Source organism: Protopterus annectens, chromosome 10.part0 (genome assembly GCF_019279795.1).
Source record: "Protopterus annectens isolate FY-2018-M chromosome 10.part0, PAN1.0, whole genome shotgun sequence".
NCBI lineage: Eukaryota > Metazoa > Chordata > Ceratodontiformes > Protopteridae > Protopterus > Protopterus annectens.
In genome coordinates, this window is record NC_056744.1 from 1,835,281,222 (window position 1) to 1,835,302,860 (window position 21,639).

General features: G+C 47.1%; 1 protein-coding gene across 1 annotated transcript in view; it reads left to right on the forward strand.

Annotated features, from left to right (window-relative positions):
• The window catches only part of LOC122814082 (ras-related protein Rab-35-like), a 1,100,536-nt gene that overhangs the window by 825,072 nt on the left and 253,825 nt on the right, over positions 1-21,639 (forward strand). The window lies entirely within an intron of this gene.

Sequence of the window (21,639 nt, forward strand, 5' to 3'; positions counted from 1 at the left end):
TGCCATGTGTTAAGTAATGTAGTACCATGTACCATATGCACACCTGAGGACCCGACTAACATCCACCCTCACCAATCATAAACCACAAAAACACAAACCTACCTCATAGGTATCACAAGGGATAGGAACCTAGATGTAATGCTACCCAATGCCAGAAGTATAAACAGCAAGATGCGTGCAGTGTAAACGCACACAGTATAGAGAATGTAGATATCAGTGCTGTAATAGAAAACAGGGTCAAAGCCCACATCAGCACCCTGACAGTACCAGGTCATACCTCATACAGTGATGTACATGTGCAAAAACATGGAACAAGCTACAAAATGAGGGTGACTAGCAATAAATGGCATGGATAACCACACACCCATGTTGGTACTATAACAAGAAGCAACATGGATTAGCCATGGTCAAATACCAATGGCTAAAACTGACTACTACTATATAGCTTGCTGCAGACCACTGTCCTAATAGCAGGAACTGCCCCAGGCCTATGTTCATAGGTTCATACTAGGCTATCTGCCCTAGGGCATTTATAAGCCTAGCCCAGAGTTTTGTGGCTTCTGCCACCCCTTCAGTTTGACGGATAATATGCCCATTATTTTGCTGTGCCTCTGTCAAGCAGTGACACTGAGGTTATCCCTGGGGTATACCTGCAATCTCCCATCCATTGGTCAAGATCTCACTTGAACAAAGCCAGTGAGGTGCTCAGCCTCACATGTACCAGGATGTCGTTCCACAGCATAGGGACTCTCTGGGTGATGAATCTGTCCCTACAGCATGTCCTATTAATATCCGTGTTGAGGTTTAAGTCTCCTGCCCTTGTAGTTCTGATGGATGTAGAGGTTTTGAGGTGAAGCATGTTCATTAATTCCGGGTTGGACATGGCCTTGTATGTCAGGCACAGGTCACCTCTGAGCATACGGTAAGCGACTGAATAGAGCTGGAGTTCCTTCAGTCGGGCAGCATAAGACATATGTTTGAGACCCTTTATCCTCCTGGTGAGGAATTCGTGGGCCTATCCAATTGCTGCAGGTGTCGGGTCAGATACATTCTGAATGGGGCATTGTACTCGATCATTGGTCTGATGAGTACAGGGGAACAATGACCTCCCTTGATCTAGATGTGAATCCCTGCATGATGAGGTGGGCAATGTAGAAGGTCTTCCTTACTACTCTGGCAACGTGAGTGTCAAACGAAAGATTACTGTCAACCCGGGTGCCCAGGTCCCTGATAACCTCTTCTGTGCTTAGAGGATTGCCACCTAGATGGGAACTAGGGGTAACCTTGTTGTTCCCGAAGGGTATGACTATGCATTGTTTAGCGTTTAACGTAAGGCCATGGCTCTGGCACCAGTTATCCGTGTCTGAGACCCTTCTGAAGGATGTCTGTGTCAGATGGGTTTCCAACTATGGTTCCCAGTTTGCAGTCATCTTCAAACTTTGTCAGCCATAATCCTCCTGTGTTTGCTTGTACTTCTGAAAAGTAGATGCTGAACAAAAGTGGGCCCAGGACTGAGCCCTGTGGGACACCACTTGTGACAGTTTTGGAGTGTGACATGGCACCAGCAACTTTGACCCTGTGTGTTCTGTCACTTAGCCAGTTTGCAACCCATCTTGTGATGTATGGGTTCACATTTAAGCTGGTGATTTTTTCAATGATACCCGAGTGGGGTATTGTGTCGAAAGCCTTTGCCAGGTCAAGGTAGGCTGTGTGGACTGCCTTGCCCTCGTCAATGGCCTTGGTGACTGTCTTGAAAAAGTCAACCAAGTTTAAAAGGCATGATCTGCCCTTGACAAACTGGGTTGGATCCAACGTCTGCAAGTCCCCTATGTCTTCATTTATGATTTCCATTATGATCCTCTCCATAGCTTAGCAGACCAGGCTTGTCAAGCTGATGGGATGGTAGTTTCGGGTTGGTGGAGGCACCTCCTTTGTGAAGTGGGTCCACCATTGCTGTATGCCACTCCTTGGGCACATATCCTGAGGTGAGGCTAAGATTAAACAGCTGCCCTAACTGCGGGTTTAATTCCTCATTGAGTTCATGGAGCACACAACCGGGGACACCATCTGGTCCCATGGATGCAGTGTTTTTCGCCTCGGATAGAGCAGTTCTCACCCGAGCATTTGAGATGTTTGGGGGGCTACAATCCTCTGAAATAGATATCCCTCCAGTTGGGGGAGGGGGGGGGATCTGCACTGAACCTGTCAGCCAGTATGTTGGCAATGTCTGTAGGTTCAGTGATATTTGCATCATTTCGAACTAATTCTGAGCATATCTGGGAGTTTCCTCCCAGATGTCGAACATAGGTAAAAAAGGCCTCATGATTGTCCCTTGAGTCCTTAGCGGGTTTACTCTCAAAATTCGCCTTGGATGATTTTATGGGGGAACTCAGTGTTTTACTCATAATGAGCAGGGGTGTCTTCCCTTCTACGGATTTCGCTCTATCTTGTAGTAGCTCCTTCCTTTTGTTGTAGAGCTTGTTTATGGCTGGGGTCCACCAGACTGGACGCTTGCCTGTGGTACAAAAAGTCTTTGTTTTGTTTGGGATTGCCTGATCCATGCAGTCCTGGAGGTGCTGGTAGAAGGCATTTGTAAGTGATACAGTGGCTTGGGTAATGGTGTCCGCTGGCTTGGGGGCCTTGAAAGAGACCACACCAGTCTTTAGAAGTGTGAAGTCGGCTTTTGAGAAGTTCTTCACTGTTGTCTTTTCTATCTGGGGTGGGGGTGGGATGTGGACTTCCACTGAGATTAGTTCATGATCTGATCTCACCAATGATGGGTATACTTCTGGTGATGAACATTGTGACCCCATGTTCGTGATGATGAGTTCTAGTATGTTGTCTCCTCTTGTGGGGATGGTGACTAGTTGTTCCATGGCATTTGAGTGTATGAACTCTAGGAACCTTTGGGCTAGAGTGTTGGGGCTTGAGTAGTGATCCCAGTCTATATTTGGATAGTTGGAATCACCCAGTATGATGGTGTTCGGAGATACATTTATCCCCTCCAGTGTTTTCAGGAAAGCTCTGTGAGGTACCTGAGTTTGGGAGGGTGGCCTGTAACATGCTACAAACTGCAGAGCAGTCTTGCCTACGGTTAATTGCACCTGGATGGTCTCCGATGCATCGTGTGTTGCCACCAACCTTGAGGTGAGGGTGTCCTTGATGAATATGGACACCCACCCTCCTTTCTTGGTGTTGTCCGGATTTTGGGGCCAGAACGCATGATATGAGGTAACATCCGGTAGTGCTGGGGTGCTGTCAGAAGCCGTGAACCAGGTTTCAGTCACAGAACAGCCATCAATGTTCTCCATACTGAGAAGGGCGTCGAATGTGTGCAGCTTGAGGTTGAGACTTCTGGCATTGAGCAGCATTACCCTTAGTGTTTTTCCTTTTCTGTGTTCTAGGGTGGTAGGTGTAGAATCTGATTCTTGCATAAAAAAGGCACAATGGGGGTGGCAAGAGCCTTAGCTGAAATCCGGAAGCCCAGGGGTGACAGGTGCAAGCCGTCCCTTGCAAATCAGCGTGGCCTGTCCAGCATGTCATCCCAGGCAGACAGACATTGGGCCCCCTTTGACCGGGGTGCTGTCAGAAGCCATGAACCAGGTTTCAGTCACAGCACAGACATCAATGTTCTCCATACTGAGAAGGGCGTCGAGTGTGTGCAGCTTGAGGTTGAGACTTCTGGCATTGAGCAGCATTACCCTTAGTGTTTTTCCTTTTCTGTGTTCTAGGGTGGTAGGTGTAGAATCTGATTCTTGCATAAAAAAGGCACAATGGGGGTGGCAAGAGCCTTAGCCAAAATCCGGAAGCCCAGGGGTGACAGGTGCAAGCCGTCCCTTGCAAATCAGCGTGGCCTGTCCAGCATGTCATCCCAGGCAGACAGACATTGGACCCCCTTTGAATGACACCATAGTTTAAGCCAATTATTACAGCTGATCATCTTGTCTCTGTTTATGTGGCATCATACTTGGTGAAGGTAGGATACTGCTCAAGGTCAGAGTCATACCTGCCTGGCCTACATAATCAGAGAGATCCTCTATGTCTCTCTTCATGTAGTCCAGGGAGGTACATCTCAGGTCGTTCACACCAGCATGGATAATGACCGAGTCAGACTTGTACTTGCAGTTGAGTGACCTGAGTGCTTGCATTATGTGGTGGATTCCAGTGCCCGATAGGCAGCTTACTGTGACCTCCTCCGTACTCAATCTGGTGAGCGGGACGTCAGTGTGTCTGACTATGGAGTCACCTATGACAAGTGTGTCTGGCATTGTGTTTGGCCTTAAGGGCTGTGGCTGTTTGGCACACTGACTCTGTGGTCTATGTGTTGCATGTGCTGTGCCCTGTGGAGGCAGTTGTGTGGGTGTCTGCTGTGGTGGCCTCTGCTGTTTTGGTAGAATTCTGATCAGAGCCTCCGAGTATGTCTTTGTGTGTCTATGTGTGTGATTTGAAGTTGTGATAGTGCTATGTGAGACTGGGTTTGTGGTGTGTGTGGTTACCTTCACCTTCTCTCTGGTCTTGCTAGTCCTATGTTGAGAGAGCTCAGCCTCCACTTTGGCTATATAGTTGCATCTCTCGCATGTATTTGTGTGTTATGGGAGAAGGAGAGGGTTGTCAGTGTACATGAGGCAATTGTAACATTGCCTCAATATTTCCAGGTTCACCAGCTGAGCAGGAGAGGACACTAGCAACTGATCCCTAGACATGCTAGAAGGAATAGACAAAACAATGTTGGAATACAGGGAGATATCAAGCCCCCCAAACCACATTATAGTGCTTGACTGACAATACCTACACATACACCATAGTTTCATAGTTTACTACTAGGCTATCTGCCCTAGTGCATGTATAAGCCTAGCCATAGTGATGTAGCTATTGCCACCCCTTATAGTGGTAATAAGTGTACAGAATAGATTCCGAATACTGTGCCTCTGACTTAGTAGTGACACATTATGACCCCCTTACGTAATTGAATAACTTGACTGTGCCTCTGTCTAGTCTGTGCCTCTGTCTCACATGCAGTTGTCCAGATGTCTCTTGAAGAGAGTCAGTGAGGGACTCTGTCTAACATGAACTGGGATACTCTGCTAGTGTGTGAGATGCCTCTGAGTTATGACTCTGTCCCTCCAGCATGTCCTATACATGTATGTGCTGAGGTTCAAATCTTTAGCTCTCATGGTTCTGGTGGATTTGGATTGCTTGCAGTGGAGCATGTCTACCAAATCCTGATTGGACATGGTCTTGTATGTCAGGCATAGGTCACCTGTAAGTATGCAGTATGACACTGAATAAAGCTGGATTTCCTTTATTCTGGAAGCATATGACATGTGTTGTAGACCCTGATCTTCATGGTAGGGTACTTTTGGGGTCTCTCCAGCTGTTGCAAGTGCTGGGTGAGGTACATACCAAATGGGGCTTTGTATTCAATCATGGGCCTGATAAGGGAGAAGTATAATGGTACAATGACCTCCTTTGATCTGGATGGAAAACCCTCCATGATAAGGTGGGTAAGATAGAAAGTCTTTCTAACCACTTTGGCAACATGGGTGTCAAGCGAGATGTCACTATCTACATGTGTCCCCAGGTGTCTGATTTGTTTTCAGTGCTCAGTGGGTTGCTGTCTATGTATTGATCTGTGGGTACTTTGTTCCTCCCAAAGGGGATGACTACACATCAGTTGCATTCAGTTTCAGGCCATGAGTCCGGCACCAGCTATCTGTCTTTGTGACGGCCAAAGGGGATGACTACACATCAGTTGCATTCAGTTTCAGGCTATGAGTCCGGCACCAGCTATCTGTCTTTGTGACGGCATTCTGTAGGATGTGTGTGCCGGCTGATGTATTCACTATGGTGCCTAGGTTGCAGTCATCTGCAAACTGTCAGCCACAACCCTCCTATGTTTGCTTTCACATCTGAAAAGTAAATACCAAATAAGAGGGGTCCCAGGACACATCCTTGTGGGACACCACCTGTGACTGGCTTTGAATCTGACAAGGCACTTGCAATGTTGACTTTATGGGTTCTGTTTCTTAGCCATTTTGAAACCTATCCTGTGACATATGGTGTTATGTTTCAGCTGTTGAGCTTGGCTATGATGCCTGAGTGGGGTATTGTGTCACAGGCCTTAGCCAAGTGCAGGTAGGCTGTGTGGACTGCGTAGCCCTCATCAATGGCCCTACTGACAGTTTCATACTGGTCAACTAGGTGCAAAAGGCAGGATCTGCCCTGTACAAAGCTGAACTGGGTGGGATCAAGGGTCTGTAGGTCAGCAATGTCTCTGTTTAAGAGCTCCATAATGACTCTTCCCATAGCTTTGCAGACAAGGCTGGTTAAGCTTGTGTGGTGGTAGTTGCCATGGTCTGTGGAGGCATCTCCTTTGTGGAGTGGGACCACTGTTGCCGTACACCAGTGTTCAGGTACATATCCTGTAGCAAGGCTAAGGTTAAATAGCATTTGTATATATGGGTTTAGCTCCTTCTGGAGTTCACGTAGCACGCAACTGGGGATACCATCAGGTCCCATTGATGCTGTGTTTTTGTCTTTGCTGAGTGCGGCTCTCACATGGACATCCAAGATGACAGTGAGGTTACATACAGCTGTGATAACTATCTTCTTTTGGGGGTGAGGGAGGGGGTAAATTGCACTGAACCTGTCTGCCAGAATGTTGCCAATATCTGTCAGGTCACTGGAATATATGTTGTTGTGTACCAACTGTGAGCATATCTGAGGGTTCCCACCCAGGTGTCTGACATAACTGAAGAAATCAGTGTGGTTACCTTCATTGTCTTTGGTGATTTATGTCCCCAAGTTGACCTTGGATGTCTTTATGAGACAATGTAGCTTTCTACTAGTGCTGATCACAGCTGCCTTCCCTTTTGGAGATGTAGCTCTGTCTTGCATTAGTATCCTTCATCTGTTATACAGTTTGTTTATGGCTGGGGTCCACCAGACAGGCCACTTTCCCTTGGTGGAGAGGGTCTTGTTTTTATTTGTGATTGCATGGTCCATGCTTTCTGACATCTAGCTAAGGGGAGGTCATTGTGGTTCTGCAGTTATCTTTCATCAGCATTAGAAATGACCACAACAGCCCCTGTGGGGTGTACTTCAGCAGACACATCCAGCAACTGTAAAGTCCACAACAGTACCTCACCAGGAGTATGAAATAGCTGGAACACATGTAATGTGTCGCCTGATTAAACAGAGTGCAGCTCCACACACTGCCATGCTGGCCACCCAGACGCAAGCTGTGCCTGATGTAGAAAGCCATGCCCAAGCTGAAATCAATGCACATGCTGCACCTTGTACAATCTGAATGGCAGGGAGCTATGCACATGAGGGACCTGAACCCCAGCACTGACATATATAGGACAAGCTGTACTGCATTATCCATAACACAGAAGCCACCCCCACGCATGAGTAAACTACCAGTACAGGTTATCCATAGAGTCACTCGTTGATTCTCCTCAACAGGAATCCTAATGAGTGGATGGGAGATGGTAGGTTTACCCTGGGTATCAATGTTATATCACAGGTAGACAGAGGCACAGTATACTAAACAAGACATATGTCATGGCAAACTACACATTACAATGTGTTGACGGACAAACACACTCTCCGACTAGCATTAGAAATGGCCTAGGGCACATCGGTAGTGTTTGCCAATGTACACCCATGTTGTGGAATACACTACTGATGTTGGATGAGGCTGTTGTAAGTAGTTCACATCTGAACATAATGCAACATGGTCAGATAGGTTCATAGGTTTATACTAGGCTATCTGCCCTAAGGCAGTTATAAGCCTAGCCCAGAGTTTGTTGGCGTACGCCACCCCTTATATGGAAACAGTACTGTGCCCATTAGTTTGTCATGCCTGTCTCCAGCAGTGACAATCCCCGGGGTAAACCTATGACCTCCCATCCACAGGTCAAGATACCTCTTGAACAGAGCCAGCAAGGTGCTCTGCCTCACATGGCCCGGGATTGTATTCCACAGCATAGGGAGTCTCCGGTGATAAATCCATCCCTCCAACATGTCCAACGTACATCCATGCCAAGGTGTAAGTCACTTGCACTAGTGGTTCAGGTGGATCTGCCGATTCTGAGGTGGAGCATGTCAATTAATTCCTGGTTGGACATGGCCTTGCATGTCAGGCACATGTCACCTCTAAGCAGACGGTATGTGACTGAATAGAGCGGGAGTGTCTTCAATCTGGCAGCATATGACAGATGTTGGAGTCCCTTTATCCTTTTGGTGAGGGACATTCAGGGTCTGTCCAATTGCTGCAGATGTCGGGTGAGATGCATCCTGAATAGGGCATTGTACTCGATCACCGGTCTGATAAGTGAAGAGTACAGGGGAACAGTGACCCACTAGATCTGGATGTGAATCCCTTCCTGATCAGGTGGGCATTGTAGAAGGTCTTTCTAGCCACTTTAGCAACGTGAGTGTCAGAAGAACGGCGACTGTCAACCTGGGTCCCCAGGTCCATGATCACCTCCTCTGTGCTTAGAGGATTGCCATTTATATGGTAGCTTGGGGTTACCTTGCTTTTCCCGAAGGGTATGACTACACATGTTTTGCAATTTGACTTCAGGCCATGGCTCTGGCACCAGCTATCAGTTTCCGTGAGTCCCTTCTGAAGGATATCCGTGTCTGATGCACTGTCCACTATGGCGCCCAGTGTGCAGTCATCTGCAAACTTTGTCAGCCAAAGTCCTCCCATGTTGGCCTGTACTTCTGAGAAGTAGATGACAAACAATAGGGGGCCAAGGACTGAGCCCTGTGTGACACCACTTGTGACCGGCCTGGAGTCTGACATAGTGCCAGCAACTCTAACCCTGTGGGTCCCGTCCTTAAGCCAGTTTGCAACCCATCTTGTGACATATGGGTTTACATTTCAGTTGGTAGGGTTTTCTACAATACCTGAGTGGGGTATTGTGTCGAAAGTGTTTGCAAGGCCAAGGTAGGCTGTATGGACTGCCTTTCCCTCATCAATGGCCTTAGTGACTGTTTTGAAGATGTCAACCAAGTACAAAAGGCATGATCTGCCCTTGACCAAGCCAAACTGGGACGGGTACAATGTCTGCATGTCCCCTATATCTTTGTTTATGAGCTCCATTATGATCCTCTCCATAGCTTTGCAGACTAGACTTGTTAAGCTTATGGGGCAGTAATTACCAGGGTCTGTAGAGGTACCACCTTTGTGCAGATGTGCACAACTGGACCCTAACCAGGCAGTTGTGCACAGTATGGAAATGTAAAGCAGTGATAGGACTAAAGCCCAGGATACTGTCCACCACAGTGAAAGTACTGAACCACTACACTATACAGTACTACAGTGTTAGGTCAGTATGAACGGATGTTGACAATTGTATGCAAAGTATCCCATGCAAAACCTGCAGGCACAGTATAATCCCTGTTGTGTTCACAGAAAGCATTTTGACAGTAACTACACAACATGACACAGAACACACAACCATAAACAGGAGATATTTGTTGGAGTTCACACTCATCCACAACTGTGATAGGCTGCAGAGATCAACATATGGAAAGCTCACACTGGGCATGCTCACACACTTTGATAAATGAGACATCTTTCACACAACATGCCATGGGAAGGCTAAACTGGGCATGCTCACACACTTAGTTCAAATGTTCCTCAACAACTGTGAAAACACACCACAGGATGCACATTCCCCATTCTAAACACTGAAGATGTCAGCACCCTATAAGTAGATCAGGAGAAATGAAATCTCCCAGTAATCCGATGTAAAATGATCATGATATGCGCTATGCTACATAATATGATCCTGCGGAAACAGCTGCAGCAGGACCAGCACAGGGCTGGGCCAAACATCCCCCCCACCATTGCCAAGGCCACCACAGGCAGAGGGTGACTCGGAGGAGGAACAACCTGACCTTGTCCCAGTAGGCAGAAGGAGGCGTGCCCAGTATGCCCTGGCCTTGGCAAAGAGGCAACGCATAGCACATACACTTGGTCAGTAGGAACACTGGGAATGATACCCGCTCTGACTCACTCATATAGTAACAGGGATGCCTAACATGACACAACCTGCTTCCAAATATGTACAGGGAGTGTAGTATGTGCATCCGACAGAGGCAGTCCTGCAGCACCACCTGACGCATGAATGCCATGTGTTAAGTAATGTAGTACCATGTACCATATGCACACCTGAGGACCCGACTAACATCCACCCTCACCAATCATAAACCACAAAAACACAAACCTACCTCATAGGTATCACAAGGGATAGGAACCTAGATGTAATGCTACCCAATGCCAGAAGTATAAACAGCAAGATGCGTGCAGTGTAAACGCACACAGTATAGAGAATGTAGATATCAGTGCTGTAATAGAAAACAGGGTCAAAGCCCACATCAGCACCCTGACAGTACCAGGTCATACCTCATACAGTGATGTACATGTGCAAAACATGGAACAAGCTACAAAATGAGGGTGACTAGCAATAAATGGCATGGATAACCACACACCCATGTTGGTACTATAACAAGAAGCAACATGGATTAGCCATGGTCAAATACCAATGGCTAAAACTGACTACTACTATATAGCTTGCTGCAGACCACTGTCCTAATAGCAGGAACTGCCCCAGGCCTATGTTCATAGGTTCATACTAGGCTATCTGCCCTAGGGCATTTATAAGCCTAGCCCAGAGTTTTGTGGCTTCTGCCACCCCTTCAGTTTGACGGATAATATGCCCATTATTTTGCTGTGCCTCTGTCAAGCAGTGACACTGAGGTTATCCCTGGGGTATACCTGCAATCTCCCATCCATTGGTCAAGATCTCACTTGAACAAAGCCAGTGAGGTGCTCAGCCTCACATGTACCAGGATGTCGTTCCACAGCATAGGGACTCTCTGGGTGATGAATCTGTCCCTACAGCATGTCCTATTAATATCCGTGTTGAGGTTTAAGTCTCCTGCCCTTGTAGTTCTGATGGATTTAGAGGTTTTGAGGTGAAGCATGTTCATTAACTCCGGGTTGGACATGGCCTTGTATGTCAGGCACAGGTCACCTCTGAGCATCTGTGGCGACTGAATAGAGCTGGAGTTCCTTCAGTCGGGCAGCATAAGACATATGTTTGAGACCCTTTATCCTCCTGGTGAGGAATTCGTGGGCCTATCCAATTGCTGCAGGTGTCGGGTCAGATACATTCTGAATGGGGCATTGTACTCGATCATTGGTCTGATGAGTACAGGGGAACAATGACCTCCCTTGATCTAGATGTGAATCCCTGCATGATGAGGTGGGCAATGTAGAAGGTCTTCCTTACTACTCTGGCAACGTGAGTGTCAAACGAAAGATTACTGTCAACCCGGTACCCAGGTCCCTGATAACCTCTTCTGTGCTTAGAGGATTGCCACCTAGATGGGAACTAGGGGTAACCTTGTTGTTCCCGAAGGGTATGACTATGCATTGTTTAGCGTTTAACGTAAGGCCATGGCTCTGGCACCAGTTATCCGTGTCTGAGACCCTTCTGAAGGATGTCTGTGTCAGATGGGTTTCCAACTATGGTTCCCAGTTTGCAGTCATCTTCAAACTTTGTCAGCCATAATCCTCCTGTGTTTGCTTGTACTTCTGAAAAGTAGATGCTGAACAAAAGTGGGCCCAGGACTGAGCCCTGTGGGACACCACTTGTGACAGTTTTGGAGTGTGACATGGCACCAGCAACTTTGACCCTGTGTGTTCTGTCACTTAGCCAGTTTGCAACCCATCTTGTGATGTATGGGTTCACATTTAAGCTGGTGATTTTTTCAATGATACCCGAGTGGGGTATTGTGTCGAAAGCCTTTGCCAGGTCAAGGTAGGCTGTGTGGACTGCCTTGCCCTCGTCAATGGCCTTGGTGACTGTCTTGAAAAAGTCAACCAAGTTTAAAAGGCATGATCTGCCCTTGACAAACTGGGTTGGATCCAACGTCTGCAAGTCCCCTATGTCTTCATTTATGATTTCCATTATGATCCTCTCCATAGCTTAGCAGACCAGGCTTGTCAAGCTGATGGGATGGTAGTTTCCGGGGTTGGTGGAGGCACCTCCTTTGTGAAGTGGGTCCACCATTGCTGTATGCCACTCCTTGGGCACATATCCTGAGGTGAGGCTAAGATTAAACAGCTGCCCTAACTGCGGGTTTAATTCCTCATTGAGTTCATGGAGCACACAACCGGGGACACCATCTGGTCCCATGGATGCAGTGTTTTTCGCCTCGGATAGAGCAGTTCTCACCCGAGCATTTGAGATGTTTGGGGGGCTACAATCCTCTGAAATAGATATCCCTCCAGTTGGGGGAGGGGGGGGATCTGCACTGAACCTGTCAGCCAGTATGTTGGCAATGTCTGTAGGTTCAGTGATATTTGCATCATTTCGAACTAATTCTGAGCATATCTGGGAGTTTCCTCCCAGATGTCGAACATAGGTAAAAAAGGCCTCATGATTGTCCCTTGAGTCCTTAGCGGGTTTACTCTCAAAATTCGCCTTGGATGATTTTATGGGGAACTCAGTGTTTTACTCATAATGAGCAGGGTGTCTTCCCTTCACGGATTTCGCTCTATCTTGTAGTAGCTCCTTCCTTTTGTTGTAGAGCTTGTTTATGGCTGGGGTCCACCAGACTGGACGCTTGCCTGTGGTACAAAGAGTCTTTGTTTTGTTTGGGATTGCCTGATCCATGCAGTCCTGGAGGTGCTGGTAGAAGGCATTTGTAAGTGATACAGTGGCTTGGGTAATGGTGTCCGCTGGCTTGGGGGCCTTGAAAGAGACCACACCAGTCTTTAGAAGTGTGAAGTCGGCTTTTGAGAAGTTCTTCACTGTTGTCTTTTCTATCTGGGGTGGGATGTGGACTTCCACTGAGATTAGTTCATGATCTGATCTCACCAATGATGGGTATACTTCTGGTGATGAACATTGTGACCCCATGTTCGTGATGATGAGTTCTAGTATGTTGTCTCCTCTTGTGGGGATGGTGACTAGTTGTTCCATGGCATTTGAGTGTATGAACTCTAGGAACCTTTGGGCTAGAGTGTTGGGGCTTGAGTAGTGATCCCAGTCTATATTTGGATAGTTGGAATCACCCAGTATGATGGTGTTCGGAGATACATTTATCCCCTCCAGTGTTTTCAGGAAAGCTCTGTGAGGTACCTGAGTTTGGGAGGGTGGCCTGTAACATGCTACAAACTGCAGAGCAGTCTTGCCTACGGTTAATTGCACCTGGATGGTCTCCGATGCATCGTGTGTTGCCACCAACCTTGAGGTGAGGGTGTCCTTGATGAATATGGACACCCACCCTCCTTTCTTGGTGTTGTCCGGATTTTGGGGCCAGAACGCATGATATGAGGTAACATCCGGTAGTGCTGGGGTGCTGTCAGAAGCCGTGAACCAGGTTTCAGTCACAGAACAGCCATCAATGTTCTCCATACTGAGAAGGGCGTCGAATGTGTGCAGCTTGAGGTTGAGACTTCTGGCATTGAGCAGCATTACCCTTAGTGTTTTTCCTTTTCTGTGTTCTAGGGTGGTAGGTGTAGAATCTGATTCTTGCATAAAAAAGGCACAATGGGGGTGGCAAGAGCCTTAGCTGAAATCCGGAAGCCCAGGGGTGACAGGTGCAAGCCGTCCCTTGCAAATCAGCGTGGCCTGTCCAGCATGTCATCCCAGGCAGACAGACATTGGGCCCCCTTTGACCGGGGTGCTGTCAGAAGCCATGAACCAGGTTTCAGTCACAGCACAGACATCAATGTTCTCCATACTGAGAAGGGCGTCGAGTGTGTGCAGCTTGAGGTTGAGACTTCTGGCATTGAGCAGCATTACCCTTAGTGTTTTTCCTTTTCTGTGTTCTAGGGTGGTAGGTGTAGAATCTGATTCTTGCATAAAAAAGGCACAATGGGGGTGGCAAGAGCCTTAGCCAAAATCCGGAAGCCCAGGGGTGACAGGTGCAAGCCGTCCCTTGCAAATCAGCGTGGCCTGTCCAGCATGTCATCCCAGGCAGACAGACATTGGACCCCCTTTGAATGACACCATAGTTTAAGCCAATTATTACAGCTGATCATCTTGTCTCTGTTTATGTGGCATCATACTTGGTGAAGGTAGGATACTGCTCAAGGTCAGAGTCATACCTGCCTGGCCTACATAATCAGAGAGATCCTCTATGTCTCTCTTCATGTAGTCCAGGGAGGTACATCTCAGGTCGTTCACACCAGCATGGATAATGACCGAGTCAGACTTGTACTTGCAGTTGAGTGACCTGAGTGCTTGCATTATGTGGTGGATTCCAGTGCCCGATAGGCAGCTTACTGTGACCTCCTCCGTACTCAATCTGGTGAGCGGGACGTCAGTGTGTCTGACTATGGAGTCACCTATGACAAGTGTGTCTGGCATTGTGTTTGGCCTTAAGGGCTGTGGCTGTTTGGCACACTGACTCTGTGGTCTATGTGTTGCATGTGCTGTGCCCTGTGGAGGCAGTTGTGTGGGTGTCTGCTGTGGTGGCCTCTGCTGTTTTGGTAGAATTCTGATCAGAGCCTCAGTATGTCTTTGTGTGTCTATGTGTGTGATTTGAAGTTGTGATAGTGCTATGTGAGACTGGGTTTGTGGTGTGTGTGGTTACCTTCACCTTCTCTCTGGTCTTGCTAGTCCTATGTTGAGAGAGCTCAGCCTCCACTTTGGCTATATAGTTGCATCTCTCGCATGTATTTGTGTGTTATGGGAGAAGGAGAGGGTTGTCAGTGTACATGAGGCAATTGTAACATTGCCTCAATATTTCCAGGTTCACCAGCTGAGCAGGAGAGGACACTAGCAACTGATCCCTAGACATGCTAGAAGGAATAGACAAAACAATGTTGGAATACAGGGAGATATCAAGCCCCCCAAACCACATTATAGTGCTTGACTGACAATACCTACACATACACCATAGTTTCATAGTTTACTACTAGGCTATCTGCCCTAGTGCATGTATAAGCCTAGCCATAGTGATGTAGCTATTGCCACCCCTTATAGTGGTAATAAGTGTACAGAATAGATTCCGAATACTGTGCCTCTGACTTAGTAGTGACACATTATGACCCCCTTACGTAATTGAATAACTTGACTGTGCCTCTGTCTAGTCTGTGCCTCTGTCTCACATGCAGTTGTCCAGATGTCTCTTGAAGAGAGTCAGTGAGGGACTCTGTCTAACATGAACTGGGATACTCTGCTAGTGTGTGAGATGCCTCTGAGTTATGACTCTGTCCCTCCAGCATGTCCTATACATGTATGTGCTGAGGTTCAAATCTTTAGCTCTCATGGTTCTGGTGGATTTGGATTGCTTGCAGTGGAGCATGTCTACCAAATCCTGATTGGACATGGTCTTGTATGTCAGGCATAGGTCACCTGTAAGTATGCAGTATGACACTGAATAAAGCTGGATTTCCTTTATTCTGGAAGCATATGACATGTGTTGTAGACCCCTGATCTTCATGGTAGGGTACTTTTGGGGTCTCTCCAGCTGTTGCAAGTGCTGGGTGAGGTACATACCAAATGGGGCTTTGTATTCAATCATGGGCCTGATAAGGGAGAAGTATAATGGTACAATGACCTCCTTTGATCTGGATGGAAAACCCTCCATGATAAGGTGGGTAAGATAGAAAGTCTTTCTAACCACTTTGGCAACATGGGTGTCAAACGAGATGTCACTATCTACATGTGTCCCCAGGTGTCTGATTTGTTTTCAGTGCTCAGTGGGTTGCTGTCTATGTATTGATCTGTGGGTACTTTGTTCCTCCCAAAGGGGATGACTACACATCAGTTGCATTCAGTTTCAGGCCATGAGTCCGGCACCAGCTATCTGTCTTTGTGACGGCCAAAGGGGATGACTACACATCAGTTGCATTCAGTTTCAGGCTATGAGTCCGGCACCAGCTATCTGTCTTTGTGACGGCATTCTGTAGGATGTGTGTGCCGGCTGATGTATTCACTATGGTGCCTAGGTTGCAGTCATCTGCAAACTGTCAGCCACAACCCTCCTATGTTTGCTTTCACATCTGAAAAGTAAATACCAAATAAGAGGGGTCCCAGGACACATCCTTGTGGGACACCACCTGTGACTGGCTTTGAATCTGACAAGGCACTTGCAATGTTGACTTTATGGGTTCTGTTTCTTAGCCATTTTGAAACCTATCCTGTGACATATGGTGTTATGTTTCAGCTGTTGAGCTTGGCTATGATGCCTGAGTGGGGTATTGTGTCACAGGCCTTAGCCAAGTGCAGGTAGGCTGTGTGGACTGCGTAGCCCTCATCAATGGCCCTACTGACAGTTTCATACTGGTCAACTAGGTGCAAAAGGCAGGATCTGCCCTGTACAAAGCTGAACTGGGTGGGATCAAGGGTCTGTAGGTCAGCAATGTCTCTGTTTAAGAGCTCCATAATGACTCTTCCCATAGCTTTGCAGACAAGGCTGGTTAAGCTTGTGTGGTGGTAGTTGCCATGGTCTGTGGAGGCATCTCCTTTGTGGAGTGGGACCACTGTTGCCGTACACCAGTGTTCAGGTACATATCCTGTAGCAAGGCTAAGGTTAAATAGCATTTGTATATATGGGTTTAGCTCCTTCTGGAGTTCACGTAGCACGCAACTGGGGATACCATCAGGTCCCATTGATGCTGTGTTTTTGTCTTTGCTGAGTGCGGCTCTCACATGGACATCCAAGATGACAGTGAGGTTACATACAGCTGTGATAACTATCTTCTTTTGGGGGTGAGGGAGGGGGTAAATTGCACTGAACCTGTCTGCCAGAATGTTGCCAATATCTGTCAGGTCACTGGAATATATGTTGTTGTGTACCAACTGTGAGCATATCTGAGGGTTCCCACCCAGGTGTCTGACATAACTGAAGAAATCAGTGTGGTTACCTTCATTGTCTTTGGTGATTTATGTCCCCAAGTTGACCTTGGATGTCTTTATGAGACAATGTAGCTTTCTACTAGTGCTGATCACAGCTGCCTTCCCTTTTGGAGATGTAGCTCTGTCTTGCATTAGTATCCTTCATCTGTTATACAGTTTGTTTATGGCTGGGGTCCACCAGACAGGCCACTTTCCCTTGGTGGAGAGGGTCTTGTTTTTATTTGTGATTGCATGGTCCATGCTTTCTGACATCTAGCTAAGGGGAGGTCATTGTGGTTCTGCAGTTATCTTTCATCAGCATTAGAAATGACCACAACAGCCCCTGTGGGGTGTACTTCAGCAGACACATCCAGCAACTGTAAAGTCCACAACAGTACCTCACCAGGAGTATGAAATAGCTGGAACACATGTAATGTGTCGCCTGATTAAACAGAGTGCAGCTCCACACACTGCCATGCTGGCCACCCAGACGCAAGCTGTGCCTGATGTAGAAAGCCATGCCCAAGCTGAAATCAATGCACATGCTGCACCTTGTACAATCTGAATGGCAGGGAGCTATGCACATGAGGGACCTGAACCCCAGCACTGACATATATAGGACAAGCTGTACTGCATTATCCATAACACAGAAGCCACCCCCACGCATGAGTAAACTACCAGTACAGGTTATCCATAGAGTCACTCGTTGATTCTCCTCAACAGGAATCCTAATGAGTGGATGGGAGATGGTAGGTTTACCCTGGGTATCAATGTTATGTCACAGGTAGACAGAGGCACAGTATACTAAACAAGACATATGTCATGGCAAACTACACGTACAATGTGTTGACGGACAAACACACTCTCCGACTAGCATTAGAAATGGCCTAGGGCACATCGGTAGTGTTTGCCAATGTACACCCATGTTGTGGAATACACTACTGATGTTGGATGAGGCTGTTGTAAGTAGTTCACATCTGAACATAATGCAACATGGTCAGATAGGTTCATAGGTTTATACTAGGCTATCTGCCCTAAGGCAGTTATAAGCCTAGCCCAGAGTTTGTTGGCGTACGCCACCCCTTATATGGAAACAGTACTGTGCCCATTAGTTTGTCATGCCTGTCTCCAGCAGTGACAATCCCCGGGGTAAACCTATGACCTCCCATCCACAGGTCAAGATACCTCTTGAACAGAGCCAGCAAGGTGCTCTGCCTCACATGGCCCGGGATTGTATTCCACAGCATAGGGAGTCTCCGAGTGATAAATCCATCCCTCCAACATGTCCAACGTACATCCATGCCAAGGTGTAAGTCACTTGCACTAGTGGTTCAGGTGGATCTGCCGATTCTGAGGTGGAGCATGTCAATTAATTCCTGGTTGGACATGGCCTTGCATGTCAGGCACATGTCACCTCTAAGCAGACGGTATGTGACTGAATAGAGCGGGAGTGTCTTCAATCTGGCAGCATATGACAGATGTTGGAGTCCCTTTATCCTTTTGGTGAGGGACATTCAGGGTCTGTCCAATTGCTGCAGATGTCGGGTGAGATGCATCCTGAATAGGGCATTGTACTCGATCACCGGTCTGATAAGTGAAGAGTACAGGGGAACAGTGACCCACTAGATCTGGATGTGAATCCCTTCCTGATCAGGTGGGCATTGTAGAAGGTCTTTCTAGCCACTTTAGCAACGTGAGTGTCAGAAGAACGGCGACTGTCAACCTGGGTCCCCAGGTCCATGATAACCTCCTCTGTGCTTAGAGGATTGCCATTTATATGGTAGCTTGGGGTTACCTTGCTTTTCCCGAAGGGTATGACTACACATGTTTTGCAATTTGACTTCAGGCCATGGCTCTGGCACCAGCTATCAGTTTCTGTGAGTCCCTTCTGAAGGATATCCGTGTCTGATGCACTGTCCACTATGGCGCCCAGTGTGCAGTCATCTGCAAACTTTGTCAGCCAAAGTCCTCCCATGTTGGCCTGTACTTCTGAGAAGTAGATGACAAACAATAGGGGCCCAAGGACTGAGCCGTGTGTGACACCACTTGTGACCGGCCTGGAGTCTGACATAGTGCCAGCAACTCTAACCCTGTGGGTCCCGTCCTTAAGCCAGTTTGCAACCCATCTTGTGACATATGGGTTTACATTTCAGTTGGTAGGGTTTTCTACAATACCTGAGTGGGGTATTGTGTCGAAAGTGTTTGCAAGGCCAAGGTAGGCTGTATGGACTGCCTTTCCCTCATCAATGGCCTTAGTGACTGTTTTGAAGATGTCAACCAAGTACAAAAGGCATGATCTGCCCTTGACCAAGCCAAACTGGGACGGGTACAATGTCTGCATGTCCCCTATATCTTTGTTTATGAGCTCCATTATGATCCTCTCCATAGCTTTGCAGACTAGACTTGTTAAGCTTATGGGGCAGTAATTACCAGGGTCTGTAGAGGTACCACCTTTGTGCAGATGTGCACAACTGGACCCTAACCAGGCAGTTGTGCACAGTATGGAAATGTAAAGCAGTGATAGGACTAAAGCCCAGGATACTGTCCACCACAGTGAAAATACTGAACCACTACACTATACAGTACTACAGTGTTAGGTCAGTATGAACGGATGTTGACAATTGTATGCAAAGTATCCCATGCAAAACCTGCAGGCACAGTATAATCCGTGTTGTGTTCACAAAAAGCATTTTGACAGTAACTACACAACATGACACAGAACACACAACCATAAACAGGAGATATTTGTTGGAGTTCACACTCATCCACAACTGTGATAGGCTGCAGAGATCAACATATGGAAAGCTCACACTGGGCATGCTCACACACTTTGATAAATGAGACATCTTTCACACAACATGCCATGGGAAGGCTAAACTGGGCATGCTCACACACTTAGTTCAAATGTTCCTCAACAACTGTGAAAACACACCACAGGATGCACATTCCCCATTCTAAACACTGAAGATGTCAGCACCCTATAAGTAGATCAGGAGAAATGAAATCTCCCAGTAATCCGAATAGCGCGCTCTGCTAATGCGTCCGTCTCTAGTGTCATAACATAGTTAGGTAGGAGTTTGAATCCAGCAAGTGTGTATGAATGGGGGTAAGTGTGTATGAAAGGAACATCCCTTTTGGCAACTGTGAAAACACACCACAGGAAGCTCATTCCCCTTTCTAAACACTGATGATGTCAGCACCCTATAAGTAGATCAGGAGAAATGAAATCTCCCAGTAATCCGAATAGCGCTCTGCTAATGCGTCCGTCTCTAGTGTCATAACATAGTTAGGTAGGAGTTTGAATCCAGCCAGTGGCAAGTGTGTGTGAATGGGGGTAAGTGTGTGTGTAAGTGTGTATGAAAGGAACATCCCTTTTGGCAACTGTGAAAACACACCACAGGAAGCTCATTCCCCTTTCTAAACACTGTTGATGTCAGCACCCTATAAATAGATCAGGAGAAATGAAATCTCCCAGTAATCCGAATAGCGCGCTCTGCTAATGCGTCCGTCTCTAGTGTCATAACATAGTTAGGTAGGGGTTTGAATCCAGCAAGTGTGTGTGAATGGGGATAAGTTTGTGTGTAAGTGTATATGAAAGGAACATCCCTTTTGGCAACTGAGGAAACACACCACAGGAAGCTCATTCCCCTTTCTAAACACCGATGATGTCAGCACCCTATAGGTAGATCAGGAGAAAAGGGAACCTCCAGCAATCCGAATAGCGCGCTCTGCTAATGCGTCCGTCTCTAGTGTCATAACATAGGTATGGGTTTGAATCCAGCCAGTGGCAAGTGTGTGTGAATGGGGGTAAGTTTGTGTGTAAGTGTGTATGAAAGGAACACCCCTTTTGGCAACTGGGAAAACACACTACAGGATGCACATACCCCTTTCTAAATGAGATCACAATTATCTATGGCTTCTGATTCCAGACATGTCACGTGTGTTTTGCTCACACAGACTGCCCATGTGTGCGGGTTGTTTCTCACAATAATGCATGACATCGATTAAAGCAGTTATGGGAATGCACACATGATGTATGTGTGTGCCAAATACACATATGTACCTGTGACCTTCAATAGTTACCATGTGTGATGCCTGCCACATGTGAATACATGGTATTTGCACAGGGTAACATTATGTCTGTGGTCTTCTGTGCAGGTGCTGCATGTGGAATGTGTATATACAGTGTGAGATGTAGATGCCATCAGCCTAGTAGTGAGGGATACACACCTGGTCTGGGGCATATAGTCTACATGTTGCTGATGAACAGGTGCTGCATGTTTCCACCTGTTGTGGTAGTGGTAAGACATTGTTCCAAAGCAATGCAGTGATCGCATGCTAAGAACCGTTCAGCTAGGGTGTTGTAGCTACAGTAATTCATTAGCATTCAGTAATATGTCAGCATTCCTGGTGAGGGTCTGATGCCAACCAAGGTCAGGGTTCTACCAGCCCGTGTCACTTGCTCAGTGAGCCTTTCCATGTTCCCTATCATGTATCCCGGTGAGGGACATCACACATCAGCTGTAGTGGCATGGACAATGACTGTGTCATATGTGTCCATGCATCTGACTGACCTGTATGCTTGTGTTATGTGGTGGACCATAGTGCCCCATGAGCATATAACTGTGACCTTCACCTTGTTCAGCCTGGTGAGCATGACCTCACTGTACCGGACAATAAAAGTACTTAACACACCCGCAGCAGTAGTGCTGTATAGCTGTACAGACTGTGCTCGTTTGGCACACAGGATTTGTGTGCTATG